Source organism: Peromyscus californicus, unplaced genomic scaffold (assembly GCF_007827085.1).
Source record: "Peromyscus californicus insignis strain IS unplaced genomic scaffold, ASM782708v3 Scaffold_18__1_contigs__length_77618521, whole genome shotgun sequence".
NCBI lineage: Eukaryota > Metazoa > Chordata > Mammalia > Rodentia > Cricetidae > Peromyscus > Peromyscus californicus.
In genome coordinates, this window is record NW_026294480.1 from 60518246 (window position 1) to 60526537 (window position 8292).

Genomic DNA, 8292 nt, shown 5'->3' on the forward strand with positions numbered 1-8292 from the left:
TGCCCATCTCCTCTTCAGAGCTTATAGCAAGACAATGTCTAGCACATAATGGGCACTCAGTACGTTGTTATATGCTGAATGAATTATCACTTTCTGCTATCCTTAAGCAGAAAATAATTGCATCAGGTCTCTCAACCGTTTAGAGAAACAATGGAATCTGGAGTAGCTAGACCACAGGGAGTTGGAAGAGTGGTCATACATAGCTCAGAAAAGCTTAGGAACCAGAAAACGAAAACTGGGTACTTCGAGGAGTGCTTAGTGAGGACATTGCCCTTTACAAAGACGGGATAGGTGTAAAAAACAGAGAGGGCAGGACCCGGCCCAGCAAGATAGACCACCGTCTCCATGTCCAAAAGGTCAGGGGAAGAAAGCAGTGGCTGGGACCCAGAGACAAAGAAGGTTCCTGAGCAGCTGTGTCCTTTCCTTAAGGGTCACAGCCATCACACAGATCTGCTGAGTGGTCAGTCCACCTCATTATCCAATCCTCTCTCTGCTGGTGTTCCCTCCTAAAGCTGGCCGACAGGAAGCTCCAGGCAGAGCCCATAGTTCTCATCCCAGGGTAAGGACAAGTGCAGGGTGAATCTGGAGGGGTAGATAGAAGACAGCCAGGCCACGTGACAGTCCATTTGTCAGTCATAAGAAATTGGTTATTTCCTCGGTCAGCACATGGGAAGACAAGCTCATCCACACAGTAGCAATATAAATTGATATGCCTCACACAGCTGGTGTACTTCAAGGAATTTATTTTACAGATGTATTTTCTTCAGTGTTCAAAGCAACATGTGCAAAGATTTTTTTTTGTATTGCTTTAGAATGAAAAGGGATTTAACTGTTTGTCCATCTTTATAGAACTGGCTAAATAAATGATGGTGTAACCATTGCAATAAAATACAACGCAGCTATCTAGAAAAGTAAGATAGATCCTGAGTGCTGATATGGAAAGATGCCTAATACAGAAGGAAATTCTGGATGGACAGCAAATTGTGGTTACCTTTAGGACGTGGGAATATAGACTTGAGAGTTAGAAATCAAGTTTCTTATTTTTTTCCTTAATACTACTTGTGTTGTTTGAATTCTTTTTACAGTGAGCATGTATTATCTTAATAATATAAAATCGAACCAAATTGTTTTAAATGTTGTTAAAGATACATATGATATGAGCCTGAAGAGATAGCCCAGGGAGGAAAGTGCCCAGTTTAGGACCTGAGTTTGATCCACATCAAACACTGAACAAGTCAGTTGTGCTTATGATCCCAGTGCTCGGGAGGCAAAGACTGTCTCCCTGAATCTACAGTCTCCAGGAACAGTGAAGACCCTATCTTAAAGAATAATGTGGAAAGCTGGGCATGGTGGCTTATGCCTTTACTACCAGCACTTGTAAGGCACAGGCAGGTAGATCTCTGTGAGTTCAAAGCCAGCCTAGTCTACATAGAGAATTTCAAGCCAGCTAGAGCTACATAAGGATACCCCATCTCAAGAAACAAGAAACAAAATAATAGTAAGGTGGAAAGTGATTGAGGGAAAATTCAACTTCTGGCTTCCACATCCACACAATATACAACACTTGCACTCTCACCTACACACATATGCAGACATAACAACATAACAGCAGACACACACACACAGCACACACACACACACACAAGAAAAAGAAAAAATGCAGGTAATGATGCCTGAACTTGGGAGGCAGAAAGATTGCAAGTTTGAGGCTATCCTGAATACTGAGATCCAGATACCAATTCAAATAAATGTTCAAAATTCAATTTTGCTACAATAGAATGAGACATTAATATGCATTCCAATTTCCTTTCTCCCTCATACCATTCTTTGAAGAATGAACATTGTAAGTTTACAAAATACATTTATAAAAGGAAGAAAATGATATAACCTATTTTATTAGAAACAATAATCTCATTGTGTTCTTCACTGATGAAATTGGAGCTGTATATTCTGTCTTATGAGAGATGCTGATGAGATAGCAAATAAAGTGGCAAGTACCAAGACAAGGCCATGTGAGCATGGTGTTCAATTGGTTGACGTCATGGAAGGTCTATCACAAAGCATAGATAGTAGCTGTGTGAATACATACTTCATGAAATGATGACAGATCAATAGCAAAGATTATTACAAGGCACGTTTCAGCTCATTATGAGAAAGAATGCAAAAGTGATTAGATCTATATCAACAGAATTGGTTGCCTTGGAATGATTGCCCATCTCCCATTCTAGATTCACTGAGACAGCAACTAGTAAGACTTTGTTGGGATGATGTAGAAGAGATACTTTCATCAGAGAGGAAGCTGAATATAACACCCCTAAATCATTTTTATTAAGAGACTTTATGATAAGTCTGAGCAAACACAACAGTGCCTTCTTATTAGCTTCTCTGTAGCCTATCCTTCCAAGAAATCATCCTCTCCTGTAGTGTCATTGGCCATAGCCAATGTATAACTTACATCTGCTGCTTTCTCCCTGCTTCTGTTTTATGTGTAACTGATGAAGAGTTTTGTTTGGTTTTTGTTTATTTATCTCCTTGGTTTTGTTTTTTATTTTTATTTTTTGAGACACAATAACCTAGGCTGGCCTAGCACTTCCTTAGAGCCTCAGCAGGCCTCAAACTTGTGGTCCTCCTGCTCCATCCTCCTAAGGGCTGGGTTTATAAGCATGTGCCACCATGCCAGCTTCCCTTGCCGTGCCCCTAAAAGTCAAAATTTAATTTCCCTAACCTGTCCCTTTGAAATTTTTCTTACTTCTATACACGACAAGCCAAGAAAGGCTAACGTGGTTGGCCGATTGAGAAACAACAAGCCCTTCTGAAACTTCAGCCAGTTTATTATTTATAGAGCTAACAAAAGAAAGCACAGCAAAGTTGCCATGTCCCTTGTCCTATTGGACCACACAGAAACAAAAGGGACTCGGTGACAATGCCCTGTTGCTAAGGAGCCAATTCCATGCAGCAACTGAGCAGCTTAATAGACTACAATTAGAGCTAACAGTGGGAGAAAATATCATTTAATAAAGAGTTTGGCTGGCCTTTGTTCCTGGCTCCTGGAAGGGAAACAAAATCTCTAGAATTCCCAAGATATAGAAGTGCCTTTATTATTTCTGGTGATTGTGATGGTCTGAATGCGAATTGTCCCCCATGGGCTCATCTATTTGAACACTTACTTCCTTGCTGGTTTGGGAAGTTTGTTGAGCCTTTAGAAAGTCGAGCCTAGCTGGAGGAAGTGGGTCATGGAGGCACTTTATAGACTGACTCTCTGTGCTGCCCTGTCTTTAACCCCTAATCTACCCAGATGTGAACAAGCAGCTGCCTTAAGCTCCCTAGTGTTGTGGAGTATTACTTTAACTATGTGAAGATGTGTTGCATTTATTTATGTTGCGAAATATTACTTTAACTATATAAAGGTGTATTGCATTTGTTTATGCTTCATTTGTTTAATTATGTAAAGATGTGTTATTGTTTCACCTTGCCTGCCTAAGGCACCTGATTGGTCTAATAAAAAGCTGAACAACCAATAATAACTAAGCAGTAGAGGGATAGCCAGGGCCGGTGGGCAGAGAGAATAAGTAGGAGGAGGAATCTAGGATTGAGAGAGAATGAGAGAGAAAGAGAAGGAGATGCCCCGAGAAAGAATGAGGGAGAAGGAGAGGGAGACAGACACCCAGTGCCAGGCAGCCACTGGCCAGCCAGACACAGAAGAAACAGGAAAGTAGGATATACAGAAGGAAAGAAAGGTAAAAAACCCCAAGACAAAACATAGATGAAGAGAAACAGGTTAAATTAAGTTATAAGAGCTGGGCAGTGGTGGCACACACCTTTGATCCCAGCACTCAGGAGGCAGAGCCAAGTGGATCTCTATGAGTCCAAAGCCAGCCTGGTTTACAGAGCAAGATCCAGGACAGGCACCAAATCTACACAGAGAAACCTGTCTCGAAAAAGAAAAAAAAAAAAAACTAGTGGGACAAGCCTAAACTAAGGCTTGAGCATTTATGACTAGTAATGTCTCTTGTCATAATTTGGGGGCTGGTGGCCCAAGAAAGCCTGCTACACCCCATGTCACAGAGAGTTGCCATCTCTTCCCTACCATAAACTGGTATCCCTTCAAACTGTGAGCAACAGTAAAACCTTCTTCCTTTAGGTTGCTTCTTTCTAGATATTTGGTCCTGCCAATAAGAAAAGTAACGAAAATAGAAATGTGATACCACTAATAGGGTCATTGCTATGATAAATTCGACCATGTGGTTCATGTGTCTCCAGGACTGGTTTGCAGGAAGAATGTGAAAGAGTTTGATGCTGCAGCCTTCATGCTATAAGCAGAGCTTAATGGGCAGTTCTGATATGGAAGACCAGAATGCTGATAGGAAGGTGCACAGTAAAGGTTGGGCTCCTCAGATTTCTAACAGGAACAAGGACTTCTAGTGGCTGTGTGCAATGTATGCTGGCGAAGAAGCTGGCTGATTTCTACTGATGTCTTGAAATTTTAGGTGAGGTTGACTTGAAGAGTAATGTACTACACTGTTTGTTAGAGGAAATTTCAGAACAGCACATTCAGGCTGTGGCATGGTTATTGCTCACTGCGTTTACCCAGATTTACAGTGAAACAGCAGAAAGCAGAACAGAAAAATGTGGAAAACATAGTTTGGCAAGGAGATTGAATGTGGTTAAAGTGACAGACAGAATGGACAGACAGGTTCAGACAAAGCAGACGTAATTATTAGAGTAGTGCAACTATTCTGAAGCCTCCCACTTAACACTTGGACAATAGGAAAGATGCCTGAGGACAAGACCCTAACCTTTGAGAACTCCTAGGCATAATAGGGCAAAGCCATTTGGAAATTTTTCACTTGAAAACAGACTCCAGTGTTTTCTGATTTATCTGGGACCCCTAGGGAAGTAATTTCACAGACTCAGCCTTGTGGGCTGTTATGAGTGACCATCCTCTGAGCTATGCAACTGCCCTCTTAGGGCATTCAGCTGTGCCCCTTGCAAAAGCTCATACCAGCTGGACTTGCTGAAGGTTTAAACCACCACATAGAGAGGGACGTGAGAGTTTTACTTGCGTATCCAGCTGCTCCTACCACCTGGCAATGCTGTGTGTGGCCTGGAGGAGGCGCTAGAGTGTACAGAGGCTGGGGAAGACTAGGGTAGGGAAGACCAACTCCATCTGTGCAGCTATGAGGAATCTCTCATCCCTGCTGCATAAACCTTTCAGATGTGGCTGGTTGGGGGAGGACCACTCACACCCCTGTAAGTAGCCTGTCATCTGTGCTGTCTAAGGAGATCCAGAGAGAACTGGTGGAATCATGCCTTGGTTTGTTGTTGTGACCTTAGGAGGAGAAGTAGACATTGTGTATGTCTTCCCCTGGAAAGAAATTTTGACAAGAAGGCCGAGAGAGGCCTCTATAGCTGTGGTCCAGTAGAGCTAGGCTACAGCTAGCAGCATTATTTGGCACTGGCCACGTAAGCTGGTTATGCAATCATGCAAGAGTGAAGGGATCATGGAGGCTTTTACCAAGGTTCCAGAAACCACCGAAGGCCAACAATTACATAGTGGGTTGTGGGGTTGGATTCCCTGTAACAAGCTCCTGAGTGTGAAGCTGCGAAGTTTGAACCCAAGTTGTAACTGAGATCCAGGACACTGGAGATTTCAAGAAATTCAGGTAGTCCAAGAGAGAGGCCGAAGAGGGGTTACCCAAACTTGTTGGAGCATAGACATTTCACTGTGAGCTCCAGATGTCAGACGTGGAGCTGCAGAGTTTGATGTCTGTCCTGATGAGGTTGATCTTGCTTTGGTCTGATCTTCCTTTGCTATGTCCACAGTTCTTTTGATAGGTGAATATTTATTCTGTGATTTTTTTTTTATTGGAAGCGTATAACTTTGATTTTACATGGACTTAGAGCTAAGACTGTAATTTGTGTCTAAGAAGGGCCTTTGGACTTTGGAACAACATCAGAACTGAAAGACTATAATACGCTTGAAGTTAAACAGAATGCATTTTACATTATGAAATGGCCATGAGGCTATGGAGGTCAAGGATGGAATCTTATTAATTGGATGTGAAATGTCCTTTATGTTTAAACACTTGGATCCCAGACAGGGGCACTGTTTTGTGAGGTTATGGAACTTTTAGGCGGTGAGGCCCCAAAGGAGGATGTGAATGACTACGGGGCAGGCCTTAAGGTTTCATATCCAGTCTTCTCTCTGCTTCCCGATCCACAGAGAGGCATGCACAGCTGCTGCCAGCTGCTGCTGACTTGGAGCTGTCTGCCACCGTCCCTTCCCGCTGTGATGAACTGTGTCCTCCCAAACCGTGAGCACCAAGGAATATTCCCTTCTTTTTAAGTTGCTTCCCTATCAGGTGTTTGTTCACAGTGCCAAGAAAAGTAACAGATACAGTCGGTTTGGAGTTCCATGGTCCATCAGTCATCCTATGTAGTGTCCGTAATAAAGACTCCAGACACTGAGACTCTAGTGAACATCCTTGAATAGTCATTGTTCAGTGATATACTGGAAGTGTCAATACCATGAGAATGTAGACAATGATGAGCTGGGAGGGAGAAATACCACAAGAAGACAGGCAGTGATGTTCTGGGGGGGGGGGAGAAATACCACAAGAAGACAGGCAGTGATGTTCTGGGGGGGGGGGAGAAATACCACAAGAAGACAGGCAGTGATGTTCTGGGGGGGGGGGAGAGAAATACCACAAGAAAGACAATGATGAGCTGGGAGGGAGAAATACCACAAGAAGACAGGCAGTGATGTTCTGGGGGGGGGAGAGAAGACAGGCAATGATGTTCTGGGGAGGGGGGAGAAGACAGGCAGTGATGTTTTGGCGGGGAGAAGACAGACAGTGGTGTTCTGGGGGAGGGAGAAGACAAGCAGTGGTGTTCTGGGGGAGGGAGAAGACAAGCAGTGGTGTTCTGGGTGGGGGAGAAGATAGGCAGTGATGTTCTGGGGGGAGAAGACAGGCACTTCATTTGGGGGACCCTCACATACATCGCTGTATATATCTCTTCAATTGCCTGACCCTGATTTATGTCTTTTTTGTTTGATTTTTTCCACCTTCACTATTATTGCATGTGTGTGTGTGTGTGTGTGTGTGTGTGTGTGTGTGTGTGTGTGTGTGTGTGTTGGCACATGTGTGTCTCGGTGCATGCATGGAGGTTATAGAAAAACTTTAAGGAGTTGACTTTGTCCTTCCACCTTTACATGGTGCTCTCTTCCAGATGAGCATCTCACTGGCCTTGATTTGTATCTTTTATAATAAAGCTGTGATCTTGACTATAGATTTTCCTGAATCTATAAATCATTCTAGTGAATTATAAACTGTGTGATAATAATTGGAATCCTTAAATTTGTAGCTAGTTAGTCAGAAATGTGTTTTGTCTAAGAACCCCTGATCTTGGAGCCAGTACTTGAAAGGAGGAAAATCTTGTGGAGGACTATGCCTTTAGTATGTGAAATTTAGCCTAATTCTGGATTGTTTAAATACTTGTTTTGCAGAGTGAAAAGGGAAATCCCTCCACAGAAACTTTTTCAGAATCCAGGAGACAAGAGATAGTCTTATACATTTTCTGAAAACACCAGGAGGCAAATAAGAAATATTGTCAAGCTAATCTCAAAAAAAAAAAAAAAAAGAACTCAAGAAGCTAGACATCAAAATACCAAATAATCCAACTGAAAAATGGGGTACAAAATTTAAACAGAGAATTGTCAACAGATGAATCTCAAATGGCCAAGAAACAGTTAAAGAATTAACATCCTACACCTGTCAGAATGGCTAAGATCAAAAACCCGCGGGGCGGTGGTGGCGCACGCCTTTAATCCCAGCACTCGGGAGGCAGAGGCAGGCGAATCTCTGTGAGTTCGAGGCCAGCCTGGGCTACCAAGTGAGTTCCAGGAAAGGCGCAAAGCTACTCAGAGAAACCCTGTCTCGAAAAACAAAACAAAACAAAACAAACAAAAACCCTAATGACAGTCTAGAGAAGATGTGGAGTAAGGGGAACACTCCCACATTGCTGGTGTGAATACAAACTTGTACAGCCACTTTGAAAATCAGTATAGTGGTTTCTCAGAAAATTGGGAATCAATCTACCTCAAGACTCAGTGATACCACTCTTGGGCATATACCCAAAGGATGCTCAATCATACCACAAGGACACTTGCTCAACTATGTTCATAGCAGCATTATTTGTAACAGCCAAAACCTGGAAACAACATAGATGCCCTTCAACTGAAGAATGGATAAATAAAATGTACATTTACACAATGGAGTATTACTCAGCAGT

General features: G+C 42.7%; 1 long non-coding RNA gene across 1 annotated transcript in view; it reads left to right on the forward strand.

The window, feature by feature from the left end:
* The window catches only part of LOC128113699 (uncharacterized), a 15137-nt gene extending 7493 nt beyond the window's left edge, over positions 1-7644 (forward strand). The window contains exon 3 of the long non-coding RNA XR_008219594.1: positions 7508-7644. This is a non-coding gene — a long non-coding RNA (uncharacterized LOC128113699). The remainder of the gene's footprint in view (positions 1-7507) is intronic.
* The last annotated feature ends 648 nt before the right edge of the window (positions 7645-8292 follow it).